We start from the raw sequence: 17064 nt of genomic DNA on the forward strand, positions 1-17064 counted from the left end.
CCAGGGGTGGGGCCAGCAGCCCATGGGGGCCAGGCCAGCCACCTTCAGGGTTGGGGCCAGTCACCCACGGGGTGGGACAAGCTGAGTGGGAGGTGGCGGGTGGACTGTTTGGGGCAGCGTGGAGCCTGCGGGCACCCAAGCCACCATGTCACTCCCAGGAGAGATGCATGGCTTGGGCACGATGCTGGCCCCGTGGTGAGTGCTGCCTGGCATTTTGTCACCCCCCTCAGTGGTGACACCTGGGGCGGACCGCACCCACCACACCCCCTTCCTCTGCCCCTGCTTTCACTAAACCTTATGGAAATATATTCTTCCTACTCTTGAAGTTTCATCTCAGTGGTTCAGTCTAAATTCCCTTCTAATCTCACTTTAGGCCAGGGATGGGATCCTGTGGCCCTCAAGGTGTTGCTGGAACTGACACCTCAATGACTTTTCATTTTTAACAGTTCAAACGTGCATGAATTTGAAGGCTTGCAAAGGAAAGAGCCACATGAGCTGCCATGACTAGCAGGAATAGGAGGAGTTCAGGGGAGGGGGACAAGTGTGCCTGATCTTTCAGAGAAGCTTGTAGAATGGCTGCTGCTACCTAAAAGCCGAGAGGGAAGTGTCACAACAGAGCTGCTCCAAATTAAAGTTTCTGAGCATTCCACTCCATTCTGTGGAGTGCTCTTTCCCCTTCTTTCAGACATTTGATAGTTCTTTTATCTTTGCGTTCTTCTGGGTATCTTAAATGCTTTGTTTTTTTGAGAGGCCAGTTTTCCTTTAAGGCAATTCATAGCCTTCTTGTCTTTTTTAGTGGAGTAGGTGAGCTGATAATGACACCAATATATTTCACATCTGGCAACCAATGTGCCCCTTTGGTTTCAGATTGTACATGGGTAGTTGAGTCTAAAAAGCCAGGGACACAAATTTTCACAGCCCTTGAGTGGCTCTGGGGGCTCATTTAACAGAAGTGATGTATTTAGCATTTACTCTGGAAGTGTATAGATTCTGACCAAACTAAACCTTCCAGAGCAACATATACACCAGGAGGCTTAGTTTGGTCAGAATCGAGCTCTTCAGTCACAACTCTAGCTCCTTTTATTGGCTAAAAACAGTAGTGAGGCTGCTTCATTTCACAGATATTGCCTGAAAGGGTGCCTTCACATTTTGCTTCCTAACTTTCCTTTAGAGGGCTATAGACTTAAAAAGAAAACTCATACAGCAGGTCCCCTGCTGGCAGGGGCTGTGATGCAATTGCTTGAAAAGTTTAAATGACCTCTCCCCCAGGCTGGTTTTGATCTCCAGTTTACCTTTCCTGTTCAGAATTGGCTGCTGAGCTACCTCTATATGAATTTTCATGTGACTTGTTGTTTGGGCCCCAGAGGCACAAACAGAGACTGCCTCTGCACCTGCTGAAAGACAAACTGTTACACAGACTGAAGTTGGATAATTCTGCCCTCTGCCACTGCCAATTGCAAGTCAGGAGTTCTGGTTTGTAGTGCTCCCTTTAATAAAGAAATCTCCTGTATGTAGACAACTAGCACATCAGAAACAAAGGTTTCATAGTCTGTGCTAGTTTACAGCATGAAGATCACGAGCAGGAGAGAGCTGTTGCCTGGCCCTTGTGAGAACTGAATGCTGAATGGGCCCTGCATCTGATCCAGCAGGACTTTTCTTTATGTTCTACTTTACAATATTTATTTTCTTTTGGTTAAAGCATGCAACACAACACAATATTGTGTTACCTGCCCAGATCCACCTACATCCTGATGTAGAACAGTCCCAAGTGTTACCACTTCATTCTTTTCGATTTGTGAAATTGCTCAAAGATTTTGGAATGAGCCTACCTGAGAAGACAGTCAAATGGAATGATTAGAACTGAAACGATCTGTCTGTTAACCCTTGCTTGAAGGGAACTATAGCATTATGTTGATGTATTTATCCTTGTTTTTCACCCTGATCTCTTGAAAGTTAAATAAGTAAAGAGTAAAGGGGTGGGGGGCGAGAGAGAATATCTGGCACCTCCGATTAAACACCCTTCTCCACCACTGCATTAAATGCTCTGATTGCTCTTCTTGTATAATGAGTAACAAGGAATGAAGCTAAATCTCAAATGACTGCTTAGCAGCCTGCCACCTTGATCACCCTGCTCAAAAATTACTAGTCCGAATCTGATGTAGCCTAAGCACTGGACGTTCTGTTTGATTTTGCAATGCTCAAAGAAGTGAAATGAATTCATCCCAAGGGCAAACTACTGGAGCTTGTTTACAAACTTGATTGTCTGTCTTTGGGTAGGCATCCAATTGCAGTGAAGTCATTTTCCCCAGCTCCTGTTAACTTGTTAAATTGCCTGTTAGATTCATCAATTTCCCTTGTGCCATCACACAGAATGAAAGGTCTTTTCCACTCCGAAGAGCGTGCTTTAGAAACTTTTCTCAGTTTGAATTTTATGAAGCATTTATCTCCCACAGGAAAGAGCTAGAGTGGGATCCAATTTTTATAGATTTCAAAGCAAGTGCTGATTCATTTATCTTTCAGCGGTATGGATGAGATTAAGAAAATCTGAGTCGGCCTTCATTAGGATGGGTTTGTCAAGAGATGTGGCTGGAAATTCCATTGGGAGGGGGGTGGCAGCAAAATGTGTGGATCTGAATCTGCCCATGTCAGAAACTGTCTGGACTAGACAAAAGGATCTGGCAGTGGTCCAAAAGTCTTCACTATTATTGTAGTTTGCACTGTTCACGCTCAGAAGCCTCCTGTGTTGATGTCAATTTGCACCATGTTGCCGCAAATATTCACAGCACCAGGATAGCATGGTCTACAGCTTCATTAAAGATGGCAGAGATGCTGGCAATGTTAAGTTACCTTCTAGAACTGAGTGCCTCAAATCACAACACGTTTTGGACGCTCGGTGGAATCCGGAGGAATAAAGCTGCTATGCCAACTATTTACAAAAATAATTCAAGCAGTTCGGCCCAAGTCTAATTTCAAAGAAAAATCCAAGTGTGTGTGTGTGTGTGTGTAAGCAGCAGTTCAGATCAAACTAGAGATGGCATTAAATGATTATTTGCAAACGCAAATAGAAGCTGCTGAGGGTGGTTAGGGAGTGGCTAATAATTTGAAACATACTACCTGAAGTGTAGGTGGGTTCTTACGAGGCAAGACACAGTGATAACAGCAAGAACCTTTATTGAACTAACAGAACGGGACAACAGGGGCAAAGAAACTGCTTATGTACATTTCTGAAGGCCTGGGCCACTCCCACTTCCAATGTTATTGGCTGCCTAAACTTCCAAGCTGCGAATCATGACTCAGAGTTTAAGGGCCAGTGGCAGAGGCCCAAATCCTGAAATGTTCTGAGATTGGATATCATGCATCAATCAGAACACAGGGGCTCAGAATCCTTAGTCCAGACTCAAGCTCAGGCAAACACAGACCACTGACTACATAACACTATCCATGGAGGAGATTCTACAGCCATGGAGGTTGAAGGAAAAAGGTGCAATTTCCCCCCCAAGAGTGCTGATGTTTGGCTGCAAAGGAAGAGCAGGGAGTGCACCTGCAGTCCTAGTCCAACACTTTAAACCACCACACTGCCTCTCTGTCACAAATATCACACTATAAGTACCAGGGCTGATTCTTGGTTGGGTCAGCTCCAAGGTGGCTGTTGCCCCTCTGGAAGACTTGAGCTATTGGCAATTGCCCAATGGTGCTGACCTTTAGTGCAATACCTGAACAGTACTGTCATTTGCATCTTGCCTGCAGCACTCAAGAAGCCCAGAGGCAGCACAATGTATACCCTACACCTTCCAAGTCAGTGGTGGGGAACTTCAGGCCTAGAAGCAGAAGGCTCTCTGTGCATTCCTTTCTCCCCAGGGCACACCCCTAACTGAGCCTTCTTGGCACCCAAGTGTTTTGTGTATAATGGCGTATTATGAAGGCGGCAGGCAAACCTCCCTGGGGAGAGCATTCCACAGATGGGGAGCCACTGCAGAAAAGGCCTGTTCTTGTGTTGGCACCCTCCAGACCTATTGTGGAGGAGGCACATGAAGAAGGGCCTCACATGATCATTGCAGAGTCTGGGTAGATTCAGAGACAGAGGTGGTCCTTGAGGTATTGTGGTCCAGAGCTGCTGAAGACTTTATAGGTCAGCACTTTGAATTGGGCTCAGAAACTAATTGGTATTCAGTGCAGTCAGGCCGGGATCAGTGCAATATGAGCAACCTGGATTCTGCGCTAGCTGAAGTTTCCGAACTGCCTTCAGAGGCAGCCCTGAATACAATGCATTTCAGTAATCTAACCACAAGGTTACCAGAGCATAGACAACAGTAGTTAGGCTATCCCTGTCCAGATAGGGATATTCAGTGCTCCACTTTCAATCTGGCACAGACCATGACGGGTATGTGGCTCTAGAAATGTATGTGTCCCTTGGGTGGGAAAAGTCCTCCCCCTATTCTATATCACTCAGTGCTCTCCAAATCTTGATGCCAGTACTGAAGGCATGCCTGTACTTCCCTCACCCATGACCCAGATACTACACCAAGTGTAAACTTGGGTTCTCTGCAGCTGACCTAAAAGACAACGCAAATAATAGCACACTACCCTCTAACAAACACTGCAGGCATTCCTATTATTCCTATTATACTTGCTCTTGCAGTTCACATTTCAGCATCTTCCTCTCTGAAGCATTGTGACATGCTTTATCAAGACTGAAAGATAAAAGAACCATAGAGTCGTAGCAGCATACATGAAAAAAGAGAGAAGTTTAGACAGATAATTATCATCAGTTCTGATTTACAGTTCACTAGTTCAAATGCTGCAGGACATTTACCAAATCAGGGAGAGCAGTGGGAACGGATGGCTCTTTTTTATTTTTAATTCCCATCGGCTAATTTGTAATTTGACTGAACTAGACAGCTTCAACCTTTCAAGTACCATTAAAGTCAATAGGATCCATCTGACAAATACTCTCCATAAGGCCTTCTAAAAGAGCGGGTGGCACTGTGATCTAAACCACTGAGCCTCTTGGAGTTGCAGATCAGAAGGTCGATGGTTTGAATCCGCGTGATGGGGTGAGCTCCCGTTGCTCGGTCCCAGCTTCTGCCAACTTAGCAGTTTCAAAGCACGCCAGTGCAAGTAGATGAATAGTATTATGGTATTACTTTAAATGTATAGTGCTGACAGGGCCTAAGTGTGGTAGGATATATTTCACTAGGCATTCTCCATCTCGAAACCAAGTGTCTGAGAATGCAGTTGTGACCCCACATCTACCACACTTCAGAATGTCAGCATTTGTCTTCTGAGTGAAATCAACATGCAGGGGGGAAAGGGAGTGTGGAGTTGGGGTGAATTTGTGGAGTGTGGAATCTGATGCACTGTTACTATTTGTACTGTATTTTTTTTTTTTTTTTAGAAAATGTATTTTACAAAGAATAAATTGTGCTGGGGGAAAAGAAGACCAATGTAATGTAATTTAATAACAGCAGTAAATATTGTGACTCCAATTAAAGTCACAGAATCATTGCCTTGTTAATTGGTTAACTCCCTTTAAAAGTGAGTGTGTGTGTCTTAGATAGGAGAGGTGGGTGTTGAAGATTGGCTGGTTGTTTCACCATTGTTTTGCTGACTGTGGAAACTTCAAGCAGATGCAGAGTCCGAAGGAGTTTGTGAGGACAGGCAAGCAATGGACTGATAACTTATGGATTGCTACGAAGGAGTTTTGGAAGCTAGAAGACCCTCTCTAGGGCTCAAGGGAGAGAAACACATTGTATTGATATGCATAAATAATACTGCTTGTTAATAGCTGTCATCCTACAAGTGAAGAGTCATCTTCAAAGACTTGTGAGTAGAGTTTACTTCATCACTGGGCTTTGAGGGTGAAACTGCTGCATCACTCTGCATGACTCAGAAAAACAGCTAACATGTAATTGTGTGGCACACACGAGGGAAGCAGGTGGTGCTGTGGGTTAAACCACAGAGCCTAGGACTTGCCAATCAAAAGGTCGGCGGTTCGAATCCCCGCGATGGTCCCTGCTCCTGCCAACCTAGCAGTTCGAAAGCACGTCAAAGTGCAAGTAGATAAATAGGTACCGCTCCGGTGGGAAGGTAAACAGTGTTTCCATGCGCTGCTCTGGTTCGCCAGAAGCGGCTTAGTCATGCTGGCCACATGACCCTGAAGCTGTACGCCAGCTCCCTCGGCCAATAAAGCGAGATGAGCGCCGCAACTCCAGAGTCGGCCACGACTGGACCTAATGGTCAGGGGTCCCTTTACCTTTACTTTACCCGGGAAATCAGGGTTCTACATTATGCAGGAAGTCTATGAGTAAAGCAAGTCTCCCTGCTGCCATCAACTGCACTCTATTTCATAAAGGGTGATGGTGACTGAGCTTGAATTAACACGGGAGTTGAAGGCCTGAATGCGGCTTAATCTCTCTCCCAGGTTCAGCCTCCCTTCCGCTCTCCCATTCCTGCTATACTATTTCATGCAGAGATATCTGTGCCCCTTCACTCAACTCGCTGCTATCCTGGGAATGGGGAAACAAGGATGGTTGACTTAATTCATTTAATATTAATTCCCCATTTCTCTGCTGTCAGCATAATGCACAAGCCATTAAGCATATATGCCAAGCTGCTCCCCTCCCCTCCATCAACGCTTTCTTTTGAAGTGCATTTGGATTGTGGAAAGACACTGGCTCGAAATCACTTGCTGCTGGTTAAACGTCCTGCAACTGGGTGACTGAATGAAAGGTGTCAGGGGTGTGTCCCAGGAGATGTTGGCAGAGGTGGCAGGACTCGGAGAGCACCCTGTTACCCTGAAGAGGTATATAAAAGGGGGGGTCTAGCAAATGTAGCTTCCCTGCCCTTTTTTATTTTTCAGCTGGCTGTCTTAGTCGTCAGGCCTCCAAAGGTAAATTTGTGTATGCCAGCAATGTGTGCTCGTGTTTAATAAATCTGAGCATTCAAAGACCAGCTGTACAGCTCTCTCAGTGGCAAGTCTCCATATTTGCATTCATTTTGCTTGGCAGCTCATCAGAGCCTGAGTATAGCAAAACTGTCAAGGCAAGATATAAAGCATATTTATTTTGTTTAGCATTTGATGGAACTGGAAGGGAAAGGTTGTCCCATTAAAAATTACTTTTGATGATTTTCTTCAGGCTAACTGGTGTTTAATGCCTGAAACTGACCTACCCAATTTCGTGAGCCGGAGGGGGAGGGGAGGAATCAAACAAACAAACAAACAAACAGCCAGATACCAAACAAATTCAGAAAATAGCATATTAGCATTTGCATTTGAAAGAATTTAATTATTACACTGGGGGTTCGAATTCTAATAAGCAAAATGTGCAGAGTGCTCATCTGAAGTTACTGAAAGCCAAGAGAATAATCCATTTCGGGATGAAAAACATGGTGACGTCAAGAAATGGAACTTGAATTCGCAGGAGCAAATTTTGCAAGCCAGTATTTGTGTGTATATATCACAGTGAATTACTAAATATCCTGTTGGGATAGCTCAGTCGATAGAGCATGAGGCTCTTAATCTCAGGGTTGCGGGTTCAACCACCACATTGGGCAAAAGATCCCTGCATTGCAGGGGGTTGGACTAGATAAAATGTGTTCTCCCTAGCAGAGAGCACGTGTTGCGGTGGGGGATTACAGGCCACCCCATTGTTGCTGAGCAGACGTTTGGAGAGACCCAGGCAGGGATTGGTTAAATTGGGTCACTGGGGAGATTTGCTTGTTGCCAATTTGGAGGAGGGGTCAGAGGTTTTAAATGCTGGATGCCCAGCTTTGGGCGTCCTCTTGGCTGCTTGCACCGGATCACCCGCCCACCCTCCCTGAATTGGAGGGGGGTGTTTGCTTGACCTTGCTATGCCTGTCATGGGGTCGTCTGCTTTGAGGCAGGGGCCTGGTAGGAATTTTGTCCATCTGGCTGATTGGCTGGTGCCATTTGGTTTTTGTCTACTGCATAGCAAATCGTCACAACTTGTAAGGTTGGCGGTTAGGCACTGGTTAAAATTGGTTGGTGGAGGGGTAAGTGCCTACCCCTCCAATGGTGGTGCTGAGAGGGAATTCCGTTAAAGGAATCCAGGAGCTTGCCATCCTTTTTGTCCTTGTCCCTGGCACTGGACTTGGGCCGTGCAAGCCCCCAGGAACATGTGGGTGAGAAGTGAGGGACTGATGCCCAGCTTCATTTCTCCCCAAAATTGTTTCCCTGACTGGCTTCCGCTGGAATCCAGAAGTCAGTTCTGTCCCGGGGGCAAGGACAGATAGTCGTAACCAATGCCTAAGCAAAAACCTTAAACAAAAATTGATGTGTGAGTTATTGGGGGGTGGCTTGGGGACCTTGACACGCAACACGCAGGATCCCTTCTGATTCTATGAAAAGTCATTGTGTACATTATGAATACAAATTGTACTGTACAATCTAGCTAAAGAGAGACATGACCGACTGACAGAATGACGTGTGACATTAGTCACATAGTGCTGCCTTTAAGTCCAAGAGCACAGTCGGGAGACCATGAGCTTGAGCAGATGGGTGGTGGTGGGGTGGGGGGGGCATGATTTGTAACCCTTTGGAGCTTGGTGGTGTTTTTGTTTTGTTTTGTTTTGTTTAAATTACTCATTCCCCCAACTGTTCCTCCTCTCTCACCCATAACTCTGCCTGATCCATCCATCTTCTGTAACTCATAGCCTTCAGAGGCAACTTTGGTTAGTTACAGAAAAAAGGGTCTCCACTCCCATTGTTCAACCCAGACACTGAGGTCCAGCTCCAAGGGCCTTCTGATGGTTCCCTCACTGCAAGAAGTGAGGTTACAAGGAACCAGGCAGAGGGCCTTCTCTGTGGTGGCACCTTCCCTGTGGAACGCCCTCCCATCAGATGCCAAGGAAATAAACAACTATCTGACTTTAGAAGACATCTGAAGGCATCCCTGTATGGGAAGTTTTTAATGTTTGGTGTTTTATTGTGTTTTTAATATTCTGTTGGGAGCCGTCCAGAGAGACTGGGGAAACCCAGCCAGATGGGCAGGGTATAAATAATAAATTGTTGTTGTTGTTGTTGTTGTTGTTGTTATACATGATGTGACTGTGTATGATATCTAGTTTGGTACGAACATTGTCTCTGGGATATGTGGCCCACCCAGGTGATCACAATTATGTCCCACTGATTTTAATGGGACTTATTTGCTTCTAAGTAAGTATGCAGGGCTGGATTAACCTTTAAGCAAAATAAGCACATGCGTAGGGCATCAAGGGAAGCGAGGCACCAGGGAAATTTTCCATAGGTGTTTTTTACCATGGACCATATGGTGCAGCTGAACCACACAGAACAACTGTGCAACAAGGCAGGGTGGGTGCCTTATCTCTACTAAGTATAGAAGCAGATGTGTTACATAAGATTAGTTTTGAGGATCTGATCAAAGACTTTGCAATTAGAAAAAGTAGGGGAGATTTTCCCCAAATATAAAGAAAGTGGAAGTATACAAAAACAAACATTATTTTCCATCTTACTGTACATTTCGTTTCATTTCGAAAAATAAAATTTTATTTTACGGTTTATTATTGTTCATATTTTGAATTAGAATTCCAAAATCTTTTAAGTGCTCAGGGCGTAATTAAGCTCTTAAATAATTAATTAAGGTCTTAATCTGGTCCTGTAAGTATGGAACATAGGAACATTGAAGTTGCCTTATACTAAATCAGACCATTGGTCTGGCTAGCTCAGTAGTACAGCTTTCTCCCTATTGAAGTGCAGAGTGTTTGAGAACTGGAACATCTGTAGGGAAACCAAAATGCTTGTTTACAAAGCTACTGTACTACCAACCTTACTATATGCTTGTGAAATGTAGACCACTTATAAACGCCATCTCCAACTCCTCAAAAGATTCCATCAACAGTGTCTACGGAAAAAATTACACATCACCTGGAAGACAGGTGAACTAATGCCAGTGTACTGGAAGAAGCAAAGATCACCAGTGTTGAAGCCATGATTCTTCAACATCCACTTTGTTGGACTGGTCATGTTTTGTGGGTGCCAGATTATCGTCTTCCAAAGCAACTACTCTATTCTGAACTTAAAAATGTCAAGCGTAATGCTGGTCGTCTACAAAAGAGATTTAAAGACTCTCTCAAGGCAAATCTAAAAAAAAATGTAGTATAAACACCAACAACTGGGAAACACTGGCCTATGAGCACTCCAATTGGAGAACAGCCTTTACCAAAGATGTCATGGGTTCTGAAGACAGTCAAACTTAGGATGAAAGGGAGAGACATGCTAAGAGGAAGGCACGCTTGGCAAATCCTCACCATGATCTACTCCCACTCGGAAACCTATGTGCCCACTGTGGAAGGATATAGGGATCCAGCATTGGCCTCCACAATCACTTACGGACTCACTGTTAAGACCATGATTAAGGAAGACAATCTTACGCAGCTACGAGGGATCGCCAAAGAAGAAGAAGACAAAGATTGGCAGCAGCCCTCAAAGTTTCCAGGGAGGGAGTTTCCTAGCATTACTGGGAGATGCCAGGAATTGAATCTGGGATGCTGGAATGAAGTAATGTGGTTTTAGCAGAAATGATATAAAGGATTAGGTAAAAATGGATTTGTTAGTTGGTGAAAGACGAGAATGTAAAATTACAGTATATTAAGATAAATTAATAGGATAAAAACAAAGCTGGAAAGGATTTGCTGAAATATCTAATTGAACTAGAATACAAAAAAGGGAGGTGTGAGGAGGTCAAGGAAATAAGCAAAGGAAAGAAAGTTATGTAAAGGTTTGATCTGTGTTTTTTTTTAAATTGCTTGTATTTTTTCTGTCTTTTTTATTTTTCTCTTTTTTCTCTTTGTAATCTTTAAAAGTTGAATAAATATTATTTTTTTAAAAAAGGAATTGAATCTGGGAACCTTCTGCATGTTCTACCATCATCCGTCAGTTATAGCCCTTCCCCAATGGCTAGGACTGCACCTCTATCACAATAAAAAAAAGTAAATGAGTAATACCCTAATTTGCAGTGTAGAAGTTAGTAGGCAAGAAAATAAAACATTCTGAAAGTGTTTTTCGAAGGAGCTTCAAAATGGATGCTTTCAAAATTACCAAACTTAGGTCCTTTCATTTCCTGACACCAATGTGTTTTTTAAAAAAACAATCAGCATGGATATTCTTGGATCAAAGTATAAGCAATTCCATGTGCATTTGAGCTGCAGCCATGAATTCCTGTTTGTTTTGCCTCGGAAGGATGAATACAGAAGCAGTAGACAAAATGGGGATTCATTACCACAGTGAGGGAGAAATTATCTTCTTAAAGGATCTAATTGGCCTTCACAATGAGCCCTTTCAGAAGACTTTTTCTGGGGGGAGGGGGACAGCAACAAGCAGCCAGAGGCACTTTTATTTTTAACCATTTATAGCTTTACTTGAATACATTCTCCACCCCGTGTTTCAGCTTGAAGAAGCAACAGCAGCAGCCAAAATGCTTGGGATGAAGGCAGGAAAGCATTGCTTACCAAGTCCAGAAAATGGCCTTTTGATGAAGAGGAGATGGAAATGGAATAAATAAAGGGATTCTATGTACTCTGCAATGTTTCAGAGAGAGAAATAGGGCTGTGCTTGTGCAATTACAGTGTTCCCCATCTCTCACAAAGGGTCCAGCTGTCTTTTTTTGTGTGTGTTTTTAATGCAAGGTGTGTATGCAGCCATAGGCATGCATATATGTGGCACCTACACACATTATTACACATTGCTGAAGGTTCTTCTCCACTTGATGTATTTATCCTGAAATAGCCTTTACGTACAGTAATATCAAAGCACAGTGCGTTGGCTAATTGACTACAACAAATTACTTTCTTTCTTTTTAGAAAACTTACAAATGCTTAACAGAAAGTGTGAAGGAACCATCATCATGGTTAGCGGCTCTGAACTCTTTTCAGGAAGCATTGCCTGTGGACAAAATGATAGACACATTTTGCGTACACAACAACTAAATCAGTGCCCTTTGCCGGCAAGTGATATATAATGGGCAAATTAATATGCACAACCTTCTGCAACTACTTGGAGACTAATTTATGTTTAACCTAATAAATTAGAATATGGAAAAGAGTAATAGTAGTCCATGGTTCACAGTGATACACAACCCATGCTGACAATTCCCATTTACATCTTGTGGGTGATAAGGAAAGAGTAAATCTAGTAGGGTGTGTTTGGCATTTTTATGTAAACGCTAGTGCTGTGTTTACCCAATTTCTGAGAGCTGGCATATTCTTTTTTGTCAGTTAAAACTGAAGACATGCTTTACTCCCACTTCCAAAACAGTTTGCTTTTCGAATACACACACATCACCTGCCCTTTCTTGACTAGAGTGCCTCCATTTTCCAACACAATTCCTAACACAATCCCAATACAATCCCAACACAATCCAGTGATCAGCCTAAAGGTCAGCATTGGTTATCCAGGCACTGATACCTTTCAACCATCCCTATTTGAGCAGAATTTCCTGGAATTACAGAAGCCATCCCAGCTTCTGATTGGATCCCAGAATGTCCCATCTTTTGGTCCAGCACTCTGGCATGAGTCAGCTGTCTTGCGCCAGAGCACAGGGCCAAAAGATGCTTGTTGGTTTGTCTCATGCTCTTGCGCAAATCAGCTAACTCGCACCAGAGTGCCAGACGAAAAAAACAAGCATCTTTTGGTCTTGCACTCATCAGCTGGCTCCTGCAAGAGCTTGGGACCAAAAAAAGCATCCTAATTTTCATCAGTGGAATGTTGGAGGGTATGAGTTACTTCACTAAAAAGGCTGTCTGCTGCAGTACAGTGACTTACCACATTGGGGGGAGACTCTGTGCACAGGCACAGCAGCTCCTGAGAATCAGGGACTCCTGCAGAGATTCAACAGTGCTGAGTCCTTTGACTGATTCTGCTGCATGTCTGCATGACTTAGTGCTGCAAACTCATTGAATGGGAAAAATGCAGAAATAATTATTTTTCCTACCCCTGGCAGAGGCATGAATTTTTCACAAGGAATTTTAATTTATTTTATCACTTAATGCATGCACGTATGATGACACCATGCTCAGAACAACTTTGGGAAATTAGTATTCTATGGGGAAGGAACATGGGAAGGTGCCTTGTTCCTAGTCAGACCAGTAGTCCATATATCTTAGTAAAGTTTGCATTGTGCCAGGGAATGCTCTGAATCAGAGGACTGGGGAATGCATTCTCAGGCAGATCAGCTCCTCTTTGAAGAGGAGTTGGAGGGGGAAGAATCACCTCGCCCTGGTCTCCAGCAGTTTCAGAAACAGGGAGAGACACAAGATACCGAGCAGCTTAGAGAGGAGTTGCCTAGCTATGAGATAATGGAAAGAGAAACAGAAGGGAGGGAACAGCCAGCAGAGACATCATTAGAGAGTGTGGGAGACCCTCCCTCCTCAAGAACTAGGAGGTCTGACCATTTTAGAGAACAAAGAATGCAGAGAGGAGGAGGAGGAGGAACTTCCTGTTTGCGCCCAGGATGTTGCGAGCAACAGAAGGGGGAGGATTTAGAGTAGCCAACTGCTCTCCTTGTGGAGGGATGTGGATTGTTGCTTGCAACCAGATGACTGAATAAAAAGGTCTATAAAATATAAAGTGCTCGTTAATTCTTGTCTTTGAATTTCCAAAGGGAGGGGGGAGGAGTCTCCACACCTGACACATTGATTAGCAATGGCTCTTGAGGATGTCAGGCAAGCAACATTCCCAGACCTTCCTGGAGATGCCAAAGAGCAAACCGAAGACTTGCTGGTGCAAAACAAGAATGTTCCACCTCTGAGCTACAGAGTATGCCAGATTGTGAAAGCAGAATCTCTGCCACGGCCTGAAAGTCACTCCTTTGTAAATTGATAGACCATATAGAATCATAGAATTGTAGAGTTGGAAGGGGCCATGGCGGTCCTCTAGTCCAACCCCCTGCAATGCAGGAATCTTTTGCCCAATGTGGGTCTCAAACCCTTGACCTAGAGATTAAGAGTCTCATGCTCTACCAACTGAAAAGCATTTCCAGATTGCAGCACTTCAGACTGCAAGCAGGGAGAGCACGTGTTTAAAAGCATGTGTTCAAGGGGGGAGAGCACATGTGGAGGAGGGGAGCTGCAGGAAGAGGCACTGTGGTCTAAACCACTGAGCCTCTTGGGCTTGCTGATCAGAAGGTTGGCTGTTCTAATCTGTGTGGTAGGGTGAGCTCTCATTTGCTCTGTCCCAGCACCTGCCAACCTAGCAGTTCGAAAGCATGCCAGTGCAAGTAGATAAATAGGTACCGCTGTAGCAGGAAGGTAAATGGCATTTCCATGTGCTCTGGTTTCCATCATGGTGTAGTGTTCTGTTGCGTCAGAAGTGGTTTAGTCCTGCTGGCCACAGGACCTGGAACTGTCTGTGGACAAACACCGGCCCCCTTGGCCTGAAAGCGAGATGAGCGCCACAACCCCATAGTCGCTGTCGACTGGACTTAACTGTCCAGGGGTCCTTTTTATTTTTTATTTTTACTTTGCTAATCTAGAAACCTCCTGTGGTCCTTTGTTGCACATTGAAAATAGGCCTGTGGAGGGGTGGTGACAATGCTCGTTAATTTAGAATTCCTGAATTCCCTAGCCCTTTGTACATTGAACAAAGCTGTATATGCAGAATGTTCTATGCAAGTGTTGTAAAGAAGGGGAAAAAATTGGGGGTAGAGCTTGCTACTTTCTGACCCACCATGCATGTTCATTCTGAACATCATCTGCATCATCTGAACAAGTTTTGAGTTTTCTGTGTGTAAGTTTATGGTTTTGTTCTGTTAATGGGATGCATTCAAATCATGTAGCCTTCCACCTGTACTTTGAAGTACTCTCATCCAGGAACAGTTTTATCACATCATCCGGTATTAAATCAGTTTAGCATATTTTAAATTCCACTCCAGTCAACTGGCTTCAGTTTTTAAAAGGCCCTAATTCATGTCAGATACCAGCTGAAACTATCACAAAATGAGTTTCTCCACATCAAACAGCCAGTTCATTTCTTTTTTGGAAAACAAAGTCATTTGCAAAAATTATCACCTGGCGAGAGTTCAGAGTTTCAGTTTATAGTCTGATACTTGTTTCCATCACTGCAACGGTGAAAGCTGGGTGTCTTTCTGTTATACTTACTAGTTCAAGCCATTTGTTACTGCCTCAGTGTCCCACCACCACTCCCCTGGCTCTGAGCATTCCTCCTCTGAGTTTTCCCCAGGTGCTTCTCCAGATGTAACCTGCCACCACTCCTTGTCATCCATCCAGTCCCTGACACAAAGTAGGTTTTCTTTGCTGCTTTCACTGGTATTTGATAGTCACAATCTTTCACTTCTACTTGGTTTCTTCCAAATATCCAGACCATGCCTCTCCCACCAAGAAGCAAAGACTAAATCAAAGCTATGTCCTGCCCTATGTGTTGGACCAATGATATGTTGAGATACAACCATGGTTGCCATGGAGGTCATGAAGTCACCAGCCAGCCTTGTCAAGGTGGTCCCAGAGTGAGAATAGAAATTCGCCAGGACCAAGCTATTGGGGTTTTCTCAAATGTAGATGGTCAACCTACAGTCTGAGTGTCACAAGTAGCAAAGGCCACAGAATTTTGTGGTGTTTCCTGTTCAGTGGCAGAAAGGCCCATTAGCATGGATGCTATGGCATGGAAGGAACACACACACACAGGTAACAGAGAAAATAACAGCAAAAATAAAGCACCTTCAAAACTAAATACTGAACTCCCCCCCCAAAAAAAAACAACAACCATCAACCCCTAAATGAATGGTTGTCAAAAGGTGTGACACACCACGCTAGTATGGCAGAAAAGGATGGCAAGTGTGTTGGGAAGATTTGGGGACAATCAAATAAACATTTAAACATTTCCCTTGTTGGTATGGTATGGTATGGTATGGTATGGTATGGTATGGTATGGTATGGTATGGTATGGTATGGTATGTATCAGTTTGTTTGTTTATTTATTTGCAGAATATGGAAAGATCTTTTCAAAATGAAATCAAGAACATCAAGTGATACTGAGGGCAATCCTAGTTGTCATCCAGAATACCATTTGAACAGAGTACAGTGGAACCTTGGTTCTTGAACGGCTTAGTTGACAAACAAATCGGCTCCCAGATGCCTTAAGTGTTCCAGTTTTCCAATGTTTTTCGGAAGCCAAACATCCGGCGCAGCTTCTGCTTGAGTGCAGGAAGATGCTGCACCCAATCCAATTGGAAGCCACGCCTTGGTTTTTGAACATTTTGGAGGTCGAACAGACTTCCGGAACTGATTACTTTCAAGATCCAAGGTACCACTGTACTAGAGAAGACACATTTATAATTTTGGGAATGATTTGCTTTCCTATGTAGTTGTATGGTTTATACTTTCTGGATGCCCCATGATCATTCTTTAAAGCAGTTGTGGTCTGTATTATAAATCAAGCACTGCCAGGACTTGTTTCCTTTTGTTTTCCAATGTATTTCTTATGAATAAATTATTTGGTATGGTGTGAGCAAATTTTTATTCTGAAAGTGTGGCCCAGGGAAAAAAGTTTGAGAACCACTGCCCCAAATAAATACCCCACCAAAAATGTGTACACACACACACTGTGTTCACTTGAATTCATTCACCAGGTGTTCACATTATGAGTCCACAATTTCTATTGATTCCTAGGGGAACATTTCTAATCCGGGATTTTTCCAATCTCTCTTTTCAATGGTTTCTTCCTGAAATAGGTGCAACCAACCAGCTAAAGAATGACAAAGGAAAAACTGGTTTGTCTGATCTCTCCTGCTCTCTGATTTATCCAGTCTCCCTCCCTCCTGGCATGGTTTCCCTTAAATGGCTGATGCTGACTAGAAAGCACAAACAAACAAGGAAGTGGGCCAATTCTGCATGTTCAGATATCTGAATCTGCAGAAAGTATAGTGAGGTTTGGGCAGAATTCTTTACATTTAGATAAGTGAATTATCATACAGCGAGAGGGCAGATAGTGGGACCTGCCTATGGAAGTGCAGACTGTTGCTACTGTACATGAAATTAATTTCATATCCTCATGTGAAAAGAAGTAACGATCTT

Source organism: Podarcis erhardii (assembly GCF_964252035.2).
Source record: "Podarcis erhardii genome assembly, chromosome: 6".
NCBI classification, from domain to species: domain Eukaryota; kingdom Metazoa; phylum Chordata; class Lepidosauria; order Squamata; family Lacertidae; genus Podarcis; species Podarcis erhardii.